At 43.3% G+C, this 13,274-nt stretch overlaps 1 protein-coding gene across 2 annotated transcripts in view; it reads right to left on the reverse strand.

The window, feature by feature from the left end:
* Nucleotides 1-13,274, reverse strand: part of IQCM (IQ motif containing M) — a 1,823,621-nt gene that overhangs the window by 1,442,783 nt on the left and 367,564 nt on the right. The gene's annotated exons all lie outside the window — the stretch shown is intronic.

The raw sequence follows: 13,274 nt of genomic DNA on the forward strand, positions 1-13,274 counted from the left end.
AAGTAAAGAAGTCTGGGTAACGCCACCATTTTTAGTAGTCCCACTCTGCCCGCCACCGATGGCGGCAGCCTGCTCCAGAACTCCATTGATTTTGCCAGCCCTTCCTTTGCCCTAACTGTATTCAGAGCGTGCTCTGTCTTGGGGTCTCTGTGCACCCTAATGCCCAGGTACTTAAAGGAGGAGGGTTCCATTTTAGGGCTAGTTTTGGGAGCGCTCCGGCCTCCTCCCCGCTCAAGGCGGCCAGGGGGAACAGACAGGATTTGTTCTGATTAATCTGGGTCCCCGTATATCTGTGGAATCTGTCTAAAGTTTCTAGTATGTAGGGCATTATGTGTGCGGGGTTTGTTAGATAGAGGAGCATGTCGTCAGCGTACATAGAGGTCAAGTGGTTCTCCCCGTCTATCACTATGCCCCATCTCCATATTCTTGTCTAAGGTATGCTGCCACTGGCTCTATAGCCATAATGTACAGCATGGGTGATAGGGGGCATCCTTGCCTGGTTCCCCCGGGATAGCCTCCATTTGTCTGAGAAAGTGTTGTTGGTCCGTACTCTGGCCTTGGGGTTAGTGTAGATGAGTGTGACCCACTTAATTTAGCTAGGCCCTATACCCATCTTGGACATGGTAGTCAGGAGCCATTTCCAGCGTACCAAGTCGAACGCTTTGGAGGTGTCCAAGGACGCCACTGCGCATTCCGTCTGTCTACCTTCGGTACTGTAAATGACATGGTGCAGTCTACGTAGGTTTTCGGTGATGGTTCTGCCGGGCACATATGCCGTTTGGCCTTGATGGATCAGGGACGGGATGACTTTACACAACCTCATAGCCAGTATTGCCGTTAGTATCTTACTGTCTGTGTTTAGTAAGGACAAGGGTCTGTATGAGCTGCAGTCGGCGCTATCTTTGTCAGGTTTTAAGAGTGGTATGATGACCGCATCCCTCATGGTACCAGGTAGTTGGCCTGTTTCGTATGACTCATTGAACACCTGGGAGAGTAACGGAGCTAGTTCATCCTCGTAGGCCTTGTAGAACTTGCCTGGGAGTCCATCTGGTCCCGGAGCCTTCCCAGAGGGAAGTGTTCTAATAACAACTGCAACCTCCTCAGGGGTTACCGGCCCTTCCAGGGACTCTGCTACGTGTTCCTCAAGGTGTGGTAGTCTAATGATGTCCAGTACGTCCTCTATTTCTGTGTCTGTAGGCAGCGGGGTGTCAGTGTAGAGGGCCTGGTAATACTCGGCGAATGCGTGGTTTATGGCAGCTTGTGAGTGCGTGTCTATGCCATTGGCATCGCGTATACGGCAGGTGGGTGTTCTGGGGGCTTCTCGCTTGTAAAGCCACGCTAGTAGCTTACCCGGTTTATCACCGAGGGCGTGGCTTCTCTCAGTGTATTTGGCGTAGCTCAGTTTTCCGAGGGCCTCCCAGTGTTGTAGGCAGGCCTTCTTTAATTAAACTATTTTGCATATGTGGGCTGGGTCTGAGGAGGTTATGGATTCTAGTTGCTTCAGCTCTTCTTCGGTGCTTGCTAACTTTGCTGTGATGGATTTTTGGGCACCCCTTGTGGTGGCTATCATTTCCCCTCTGATCACTACTTTGTATGCTTCCCATGCCGTGCTGATGTGCTGGACACTATCCATGTTCGTCTGCCAATAGTTCGCCATGCATTGTCTAATCTGCTCTTGGAATGCCTTGTCTAACAGTGCTTCGCTTCTGAGTCTCCATGTGGGTATGGGGGGTCGGGGTGCCATTATTGTCCAAGGGGTAACTATGGGGGAATGACCCGATAGCCCTCTGGCCAGGTATTGTGTGTCCTAGAATGTGTCTAAGTGTTCCCCGCTCACCAATAAACTGTCGATTTTAGTGTGTACTGCGTGTGGAGGAGAGTAAAAGGAATAGGCTCTGCCCTCTGGGTGCTGAGCCCTCCAGAGATCTTGTAGGGCGTATTGTTGTAAGAGGGCTTTGAATATTTTAGCGGGAGGGGAGGGGCGGGTGTGTTTACTATCCGATCTGTCCATGCATGGATCTAGGGTGCAGTTGTGGTCCCCTGCAAGGGATACAATCATATGCCTCAAACACAAATAGTAGAGCTCCAAGGGGAGGCACTGCAAGAAGAAAAGAACTTGTGGAAGCAAAGAGGGTGTTCTTTAAACACCTTTGAAGCATTGCGGTGACAAGACAGCACTGGTAAACGAGTAATGCCTTTAGCCTTATTAAAGGTAGCGCTAGAACAACTTCAATACCAAGCACATACAACTAGGGAGAATCTTGCTGTAACCATTGCTGAGGATTGGTTTGTACCGAACCTAATAGAACATGTTGCATTTTCTATGGTAAATTGTATTATTTGACAGCAATCAACGGCTGGGCATACACTACGCATCATGAGGGGGGGTGATCCCAAGACCCAATAGCCCTTTTCAGCACTTGCATATCGACTATGTCGACATGATACAAGTTTGTAATGGATACAGATACCTTTTAGTTTTAGTATGTCCTTTCTCCAGATGGATAGAGGCGGGTCCATGTACATACCCAGACTCTACCTGTGCAGCCAAGTTCTTGGTGTGGAAAGTGTTTCCCAGATGGGGGGTGTGTAAAGTAATGAGATCGGATAATGGACCTCACTTTGTTAATAAAGTTTTCGAGCAGATCACCTTGTTGCTTGGTATAAAAGCACAAGTTCCCTTCGATTTATCATCTGCAAGGGAATGGTGTCTGTGAAAAGCTCAACGGCCTGTTAAAAGAAAGAATTACTAAGCTGAAGCTTATGTTGAAAAAGAGATTGTGATGGGCAGGAGAATGGGAACGCCTTTAATGCCTCCATCCCGAGTTAGAAGTGATGCTCAGCCAACGTCAGAAGTGTTAGGACTTGAATTGCAAAACTACTTGAACTGTTTAACACCTAGTTTTTCTGTGATTTCAGGACAGTTGCAGAGACGAGGGTGTAAGCCGGCACAGAACACAGAAGAAGATGCTTCAACAATCCAAACTCCCAAATTTCTACATCCAAGAATCTACCCAGGAGACACGATCCTGATTCGTAATCACACAAGGAAAAAGCGGCACGAGCCCCGCTTTCACGGTCCTTTCATTGCCGAGGACGTCATGCCATCTGTTGTCAAAGTGCATGGTAGGCAAGCTTGGATCTTCCTGGGCGACACAAAGATCTACGCCGGAGAGACGCCTCTGCTTACACCCCACCGCGAAGAAACTACAAACATCAGGAAAGAACTACAGCACGTGCATACGAGATCTATGACGAGGAAGAAGGACGCATAACCCGACAAGTGGAAAGCTTGAAGAATGTTTAGTTGGAGTGTGGCTTAATTTGGACACTCCCTTTTTAGCTATAAATAAAAGGGTATACGGACACATTCAAACACTCGGTGCATCATAGTTGCAGAGTAAAAGAAGATCTACATTTGTGAAAAGCCACAGTAGGTTATTAACTTTGGACTGAGGCATGCTTAAAGCCTTGATAAGAATAAGGAAACTATGATCGTGGACACAGCAATTGGAAAAGGATACAGTATCCTGATTCCTTCCACACAGAGTTCTTGATTGGAGTTACTCATGGTGTTACCCAGTGATGACCTTTCTAGACATATACTTACGTACTTTGAGTTGGTATTACGTACGTATCTGTCACTGGTGGGGAGAACTTGCTACATTCCAGATTTTCTTGGTAATACTGACAACAAAAAGATTGTTAGAAGATTGCTCATAATCATCACTGAAGAGTTTTTGAAGTTGCCTGAGTTCAGTGAGGAAAACACAAATGCCCCTATCACCTGATGCAGCACATTGACTGGACCGTGTGGTGTTCTTTCGTTTAATTGAAGACTAGCTGCATCTCATTGGAAGACACACGGATGTGGTGTCATTTCTTGGAGACCCAAGAAATACTACAAATTTGAATGTGATCCTGGAGGATATCATAATCCAGGTAGCGATCAATTCTTAAAAAATCACAGAGCGGTATAGAGCCTTTCCTCCGAGGGACAGATCGAGGAAGTGATAAAACCTAAAACTTTTGTTCATGCTGAAAGGGAAGCTACAATGTCATCTGGTTTGAAGCAGATTTGAGGTATCGATTGGGAACTGGTTAATGAAGCAGAATTTATAGCAGCTCGCAAAAATCACCACGACTGGTGGAGAAATTGGTTCCAGAAAGCAGCTGTTGTTCAAGGACGAATGCTGCAGAAGACAACAAGTTTCCAGAAGCAAGCTAAAAAATGCATTGTCATTAAAGAAATATTTTTCCTTCCTTAGCATCAAATGATCGAGATGGGCAATCAGAGCAGCAGTTTTGTGCTGCCTCAAGAGGACAGACGTTCAAATTGCCCCAGAAGCAGATTCTGCAAGCTTAACTACCTCTGCATTGTTTACACATGTATTGTATTCATACTAATATTGCTTTCACTGACAGTTAGAACTGTTTTTTATATAGGAGCATATGATGCAAACGTTCCTATATATGTGTCTGAGCAGAAGGTACAGGTAAATGTGGCAACTACAAAACAACCCAGGCCATTCATGGTCATTCCCGTCCCTAGAAAAGATAGACAGATACTTGAGATTGAAATGGATGTTATTAGTAATACATCACACACAGCACTTGTTTCAAACACTACTTTTGAATGCCAGAGACAGGGTCGGTGAAAAAAGCAAAATAAGGGGTTGACAAAGGTTGGGCCCACACAGATAATGCATGCAGACACACCTGGTCTAGTGACAAGAAGCCTAAGCACAAGTACCACAAGACAATCATGTGCAGAGATGATAGCAGAATCTATATGGCCGTTTTTAGTCATTGCAAGAAAAAAACAGAGGGATAAAGAAAGAATTGCTGAACTTGCTTCTATGCAGATAGCCCAGATGGACATTCCTGCATCTCAACCAGCCAGAAGAAGTTATACCGATGTATAAAAATGTGGGTATAGAAAACTACAAAAGGACTTTGAAAATTAAAAGAAGCACCCAAGAAGACAATTATCAACTGAATGATTACCTAGACAGTACAGCACACTTGGGAAACAACATATGGTACCAACACATGAAGGAAGTTGGAAGAAGGACATCAGATGAAGACTGCTTCGTATGTGCACGCCTGCCATAGAGCATGGGGAAGTCAAAGATCTTCATAGCAATTGGAATTGATGTCCAGACAGCTCATTGCCTATTGGACATAGCACTTTGCAAAACAAGAGGTCAATTTATGGGAAGTGATGCTTCTCTTAAATGGGCAACTGAAAAGACAGATCCAGCTGAAGATGACTACATACAAGATATAAAGACAAGAAACAGAGCCCATACGAGAAATCAGGTGATCAGATATGAGAAACCAGGAGTGAAAGGAACTGGCATTAGATGGGGAGTGAACAAAAAACTTGATGTCAAAGGAAAATCAGCAGAAGCTCGCTGATGGAAGAACAGAGGACAAATGCAAACTTGGGGAACCAGACTATCACCAGACAGATGGGAAAAAGGAGTGGTGATCTGCAGAGCATGGGTAGTTATTGGCTGTTATCAACCTACTATTGACATAGTGCAGAATGGCTGCAAGCCATTATGGCCAAGACTTGCTAAACTACTGACATGGGTCGAAGACCGGGGAGGACCATTGCAGATAGTACCATTAGAAAGTTCTAAGTTTTGCTTCAGGAACAATGGAACAAGAAAAATGGGGGGACATCAGAACTGTGGACGAATATTCGATGCACCAGGAATGGTGCCTGGAACAGCAGTAATCATGGATCACTTTTGGGCTTGTGGATGAAAACCTACATCAGACTGCCTAAAGACTGGGGAGGAATTTGCACAATAGTGAATGTCCATGTTCCTGCATTGGTGATTCCTAAAGGTGACCTGAACATTGACAGTTTTCCAAAAGCTCATCTAAGAAAAAGGAGATCTGTGGAACTGATAAGTCGAACAAAGAGACAGAACTACTTCTCTGCTAAATCAATAGGAGCCTTTGATGCCATCCCGTATGTACACAAGCTGTTCAGCCAGACCTCATCAGTGTTCACAGTGATCTTTATGCCAATAATCCAGGTTGGAGCAAATAGCAAGTGGTTGAAAATCACCAGATGGGAATTGCTGCAGACAGTTAACACAAGTATAAAAGGATTCAATGCAATCAGAGAAGAACTGAGAGCTGTAAGACTAATGGCTCTCCAGAACAGATATGTCCTGGACATGATTACAGCCATGGATGGAGGTGTTTGTGCCAAGATTGGAGAATCATGTTGCACATTTATACCTTCTCACGATGACGAAAATGGAATGTTGACAGAGGCCATAAACATGCTGACGAAACTCCATGGCCAGATGATAGAAGAAGTAGAAGATATTGCAGATGACAGCTGGTTTGGAACTCTTTTCTCATGGATTCCACAATGGATGGCAGATATGTTCAAATTTCTTGGAGCCTTGCTATTATTAGTGATGCCTGGATTTTGTGTGATAAAGATAATAATCTCACAATGCAAGAAGACAGCAAAGAAAGCCATAGGAATGAAGATCATGATCGATGTTGAACCAGGATGGAAGCCTAAAGCCTTGACTGATGAAGAAATCAGAGACTTTATGAAGTCTAGCATCCATGCATCCGAGGGAACGAAGTTCCTGTATCCAAGGGATCACAGAAAATATGTGGGAAGATGGATCTGCTGCAGTCCAAGTGGAGAGTGCACGCTCATGATATGGAATAAGGATGAGCATGTGAAGTCAGCTGGATGCCTGAAGGGAATCATAAAAATATGGGTCCCTAAGAAGCACTTCTTTAGACGAGGATGTCTAGGACTAGAAGATGATGTGAGAGTGGTTGATAAATCACCCAGAATGGGGAGTATAGAGGAGGAGCCAAGTACCCCCACTCCACCTGCCCCGCCTACAGTACCTGAGAAGTATGAACCAAAGTATGTGATGTATACTACACCAATCAGAAAGCAGGAAGAAGAGCAACGACTCTGTGCAGTACCCATAATAATATCTATACCCAAGAGAATATGGGAAGCAAAGTACCCATTAAGAAAACCTTACCTACATCCAAGACAATATGATGGCCATTTGAACATGATTCCTGATGAAATAAAGAAACTGAATAACCAAGATGAATGGTGACGTCATACAAAATTGAATCAACCCCATATTGAAGATAACCAGACCAGAGAGGCAGACAATTTATAAAGAATAAAGAAGTACCAAAGATAAGTGACATCTTGGGATCACGATAAAGAGATTTATGTCGTAAGCATGATGAAGATACTTAGCTAGTTTAAACGTGTACATATGCAATGAAACGCTAGCAGCAAAGCAATCATGAAGCTAGCCAAATGCGTATAGTAAATATATCACGGCAAGCACCAACATATACATATATACCTCATAGATACATATGGATTGAATAAAGAGTGAATGTTCCACTGCCTATATAGCAGTCTTGAACAACCAGGAAGGCCGCAAATTCAGTGCTGCAGTTACAAAAGCAATTGAATTAACCAGAATATATTTCAGCTAAGGAGTTAGATGAGCCAAGAGAGCCAAGGTCTTATCAGAACTAGAATTGGCTGACATTGGATACAATTAATGTGAAAGAACAGAAGCTCCTGTTAAAAAACAAAGTACATCAGAGGACTATTAGGGAATAAATTCAAATACAAGAAAAAGCTCAAACCATGGTGTCCAGTCATGTGATGGAAGAAAGTTGGACACATGAGGAGATCACACCTACGCACGGAATTCAGACAGTACCAATACTCCTTAAAAAGTCCCAGCGAACAGCACAGACTCAAGGCCAACTTCAGACACTAATTGACACTGAACCATTGAGGTGATGATGGAGTGTACTTTTAATTGGTGGGAAGCGGGTATCAAGACAAGCTCACCCGCACCTGGTTGTTCAGTCTGCATGCTGCTCACATAGGTGGAAAGTTATTGACGGGTGTTAGAAGCCAACCAATTATAGAGGACCACGTAGGTGGCGTCCTATAGTTTGTGTAGCCAATGGGACTTTGTACATCTAGTGACGTTCCTAGTGGCCATTTTGAAGGGAGGGCTTAGTTGCCCCACCTGTTGTTGAATATCCAATTATTTCTCTGTTACTCTATACAGATATTACACCTATTCTTAGGAGTTCACTTAGAGCCAATCGCGCTTTCAGATAGGTTTTAGAAAGTTGCCACGCAGGATGACGTTGGTAATGACGCAGGTCAACACGTCAGCTATGACCAATTTAGGGTTTAAGAACCCAGCTTTTTTATGAAAGGATTGAGAGTTGAGTATCAAGCAATTGTTGATGTTCGTTGTACTCCCTGTTTTACTTACATTAAAACAGACTAACTAACGTTTTGCCAAGCTATTTGTGTCGTCTGAATTATTGATGTTTGATTAAAATATGCATCCCAATCCATCTCCAGGGTATTGCTACTCATCTTAAAGGGCTGGAAGTCTCCAGTTCAAGGTGTAACTGCATATGGGAGAATCTCCTTTTTAGCAGGGGGACACAAGGCACTTTCCTTGTGTGCCAGTGTGTGTGAGAGAGGCCAGTGTGCCGAGTGTCTTCTATCCAGCTTTGCTGATAACCAGGACAGGGAGTAGTCCGATTGCACACCTTCTATATATATATAAACACACACACACATGCACACACACACACACGCACGCACGCACGCACGCATGCTCTCTCTCTCTTTCTCTCTTGCAGGTCATTTTGCAGAAACCATCTTTAGTCGCGGATCACCCGCAAATGCATGGTTGCCAACCTGTGGCCCCAGTCCCAATCAGGGAAAGAAAGGATTGGCCCTCAATCAAGAGAGAAGGTATTTTCAGTAAACGAAAGGTCGGCAAAAAACAGCATCAGAGAAGGGAGCACTGTGCCAAGTCATTGCATTGCATGGTTGGGGGGGAGGGATTACGAAAAGCAGTGTCAAGTCATCACCCGGTTTGCGAGGGGATTAGGAAGGGTTGTGTCATATCATTGCCTGAACAGGAATTTCATACATAAGACTCGGGATGATGAAACAACATTGACATATTTTCTCTTTATCCTGTAGGTCACTCGTTGATGAAGGTAAAGCTGTGCATAAAAGCTAGTGGTTCCAGTTGAAGGTCGTTTTGGGTAATTATTCTTTTTCCCATCACATTCCTCCTTGAAACTACTGTGCTTAAACACACACCCAGGGTATACAAGTCTTTCTTCTATTTTTTGTCAATTCTTCAGAATTACTAACCCACCTCCTATGGTCCGGAGTCCATGAATAAACCATTAGCATCCTAAGGAAGCTGTCGCCTCAAAAGATGGGTATTACAGCCGAAACATAAGTGATTAAGTAGATGCCATAGATAAAGCACTCCAGACTATTCAATGGTTTATATCATTGTTTGCATTGTATCAAGTCATTATGTTCCTGCATATTGTACATATTACTAAAAGGGTTGCTATGTTCTGACCTTGACAATAGAGATTGTGTTTCTTCGTGTCTCTTTGCTGTTTGTCAGCACATCAACAATCTTCTTTTTTCTGTTGTGGAGTCGTTTTCAATTCTTTGCATCACAGAGAGTGGCATCTATTTTTTTCATGCACTCTGATTCAACTACACAGTATATACTTTATTGTGAATGTTGCATTTCACTGAGAACAATGCTTAACTCTTTTAAAAATAAAGCAAAGTAAGTCATTTTGATACAAAAAGGAAGAAACAAAAATAAACAAGTAAGAATAAACAAGGATACTGCACTTGCTGCTTGAGGATACATATGTTTAGAAATTAGACATTGATTAGTTGTCATTTGTACACAGTAAGGATGTTCCTGTGTTTGTGACTGGTAATGAGCAATGCATTCTAAAACGTATTAGAAGTAGACAAGTATGTATATCAGCATTAGGTCTAGTCAAACGTATCAAGTACACTGATTGTAAATGTATTGTTTTTTCAAAGCCACACAACTTAGCATAACATCACAATCATTTACGTACAAAGTTTGCAACATTGTTTCACAGGGCTACTATAACAACCTATGCCTCTCATTCCTTATCTGCTCTAAGATCGGAATGGTCCACAGGATGTGGCCACACAGGAACTGGTCAACCCGGCACTTTCTCTCAGGGACACTATCACATTAAATAATTAAACAATTGTTACATCAATTTGTTTGGGATTTGGCAATTTGGGGGGGAAAGGGATCTGGACAGGTTTCAAGAACTGGTTGTGCTAGCTAGGCATGGACTGTGTTAGGCTTCCCCAATGCAACAGCTGCTCGTGATACCTGGGAATTAAAATGATGTCATCAATGGAAACATAGGCGGATGTGATCACCCCACTTACATAAAGGCACAGATTGCATTTAGCGAAGGGACAGCGAATATAAGAGAAGGTCATGCTCTCAAATATACTTAGATCAATACATTAAAACATGCACTGGACTTCACAACATCCCAACACATTGACTACCCACTTGACTAAAACAAGCATTCAGCTACTGTGGCAACATTGCAATGCACATAGGTAGATAACAGAGTATAATACAGCCTTAAAGCGTGCAGGTGAGGACTATGCAGGATGTTAAACATGACTTTAAGTTTATGTGGGACCCCATGAGGTGGCTCCGAAGTCTGGAGGATCACCTGTAGATATTTGGCTGAGTCCAAGTGACCTGATTATTTGTGCTGTGCCTCCCTGGTACTAATGCCAGCAATCTAGAGAAAGGGAAATCACACACCAAACTAACACACTGGAGGGACAGCGCCCACACACAGCCCTATTTTAAAAGAAACACCTACCCGGTGCATGCCAAGAAGCCAAATGAAAATGTAAAGAACACAGCTGTAGTAGGAAGCCCCCCTATTGGAGTGCATGCCCTCTGACTTCACAAAGAAATTATTTCATTCTTTGTGAAGTTGGAGTACATGCGCTCCAACTGCAGAAAGGAATACAATGATTTATTTGGGAAGTAGACGCGCAATGCACTCTGACTTCAAAAGAAAAGTTACAGGTGGGGGGCATGATAGAAACCAGTAAGCTCTCCCTGCTTCCGGGTTCCTGTCTGCATGGTGGAGGCTGGAGCGTGGGAGCCGACTCCCACAGCGGAAAGACAGATTCAGGTAAAGAGCAGTTAAGAAAAACGTGTGTGTGTGGCACAGACCTGGGATTCAAATCTGTGTTGCTCTGTGTCGTCTTGCTTCCAAGACAAGCGTGTTGCCACTGAGTTATACTACCATGTGTGAATGAGCGAGTGAATGGTGTGTGAATAGGTGTATGCAGGTGTTTGCAACAGGCCGGTGTAGAGGAGCTGATTTTGGCAGTTGGGGAGTGATGGGCAGGTTGTGCTAATACAACATTTGTTAATGGGCATCCCACCATGATAAAGCAAGCATCTTATGTGGCTAAACTGGCATTTTGGTGGAGCCAGTCTAGCCATTTGGTACTGTGGCATGACATTTCTTTATGACATTTATAATAAAGCAACTATACTACGTGTTATTATTAGCTGGCTCAACTGGCATTTGGGTGCAGCCATTCTAGCAACTTCTTACTGTGACCTGCCATTTTTTACTGACATCTATAGTTAAGCTTGCGTAATGTGTTATTACATTGCGATACTGGCATCTTGGAGCAGCCAGTCAAGCTATTTCTTATATTTTTAGGGACTTTTCTGAGCATCTATGATACCGTGAACATGATAAGTGTTATTATGTTGCTAGACTGCCATTTTGTTGCATCCAGTTTGGGAATGTTTTCTTATTGTGGCATGGCATTTTTAATGTAAAAGCCAACAGCAGTATGTCCTTACACGGGGATGCTGCCATATTTTGGCATGTTTTCTTATAGTATCATTATGTCCACTATGTGCAAAACAAACATGAGTATGTTCTTATATGGGAATACCGGATTATATTGGTGCAGCCATTATGGACAAAAAATGTTTTTTTATACTGGCATACATTGTGGGTAAAGGCATCATGAAAATGCATTGGGAAATGCTCCTGTGCACTGTTGCATCCATTGGATATTTAGATTGGTGTTACACTACAAAACCAATTACAAACTATCTGGCTTTTGAGCCATTTTTTCACAGAAAGTGTGCTGTATAATGCACCATTCGAACCCATTATTTAAAAGAATGTCTTGGGGGAGAAGGCAAGAGCTGATGGGGATGTGACAAACCACCTCCCCCCAAACTCCCTTTGATTGGTAGTTTGGACTCCCTTACTATGCTCAGTTGCTCTGGCATAATTGTGGTAAATGTTTATGCGCCTCCAATTAAAAAGTTCACCAGCTGTCACTGGATGAGTGGCTGGTGGGTGAATGGGTATAAATGTGCGCATGCATGGCTAGGGCCCAGGCAAGGGGCATTGAAGCATAGATGTTTTCTTATACGTTTTACTACTAGTTTTGGGCATAGTCAATATGATGAATGACATTAGTTGGAGGAGGGTTTGCTGTGGGGGATTTTTTGCACTATGGGGCAGGCACCCTGGACATTTGCTTTCTCTAGATTGACATTTTTACTCATACAAGGTGCAAGGCCATTATGATGTGTGTTCTTACATGGAGTGGGTGGGGGCACTTGTGCAGTCAGCAAGTAAATGTTTTTCTTACTGTGGCATTGCATGTTTACTGGTATGAAGGGCAAAGTCAACACAATGAGTGTTCTTGATGGGTGGAGTCATTTGTGCAGTCAGAGAAATAGTTCCTCACTGCAGCATTGAATGTTTTACTGGCATTAAGGGTAAAGTAAACATGAAAAGTGTTCTTACATTGTGGTGCGGAGGTTGAGCAAGTTTTTGAGCATGCAGCAATATTTTTTTTTCCTTCTTTGGCAATAAATGTTTACTGGCATTAAGGGCAAAGCCAACAAGAGAATGTTTGTTAATGGGGATACCGGCATATACTGGCATGAACATGCTTTCTTATTGTATTATTACTGTGAGGTGTTGCTCGGTGCACTTTCAGAAAGCAGACTGAGCTACGAGAACACACGCCTGGCGGTTATATTACCGGTCCCGTACAAAGTTGGCCAGTACATTTGGGTGTCAGGACTCAGGAGCCAAGCAAAGCCCCCTTTTTTAACGTTAGGTTAAATGTTAAATGTTAAAGGTATTTGTACCGCGCACCATCACCAATGGAATTGGTCCCCAGGATAGGTGAAAGATTTAAAGTTTGATTGAAGCACATACTTGAATCTTTCCCCTAGTGCAGTGCGCAGAGTACCCCTACAGCAACATGATTATCATGTGCATTGCACAAGCGTGGTGGTCCAGACCAGCAAGGG

Source organism: Ambystoma mexicanum, chromosome 6q, assembly GCF_040938575.1.
Source record: "Ambystoma mexicanum isolate Mex_15411 chromosome 6q, UKY_AmexF1_1, whole genome shotgun sequence".
NCBI classification, from domain to species: Eukaryota; Metazoa; Chordata; class Amphibia; order Caudata; family Ambystomatidae; genus Ambystoma; species Ambystoma mexicanum.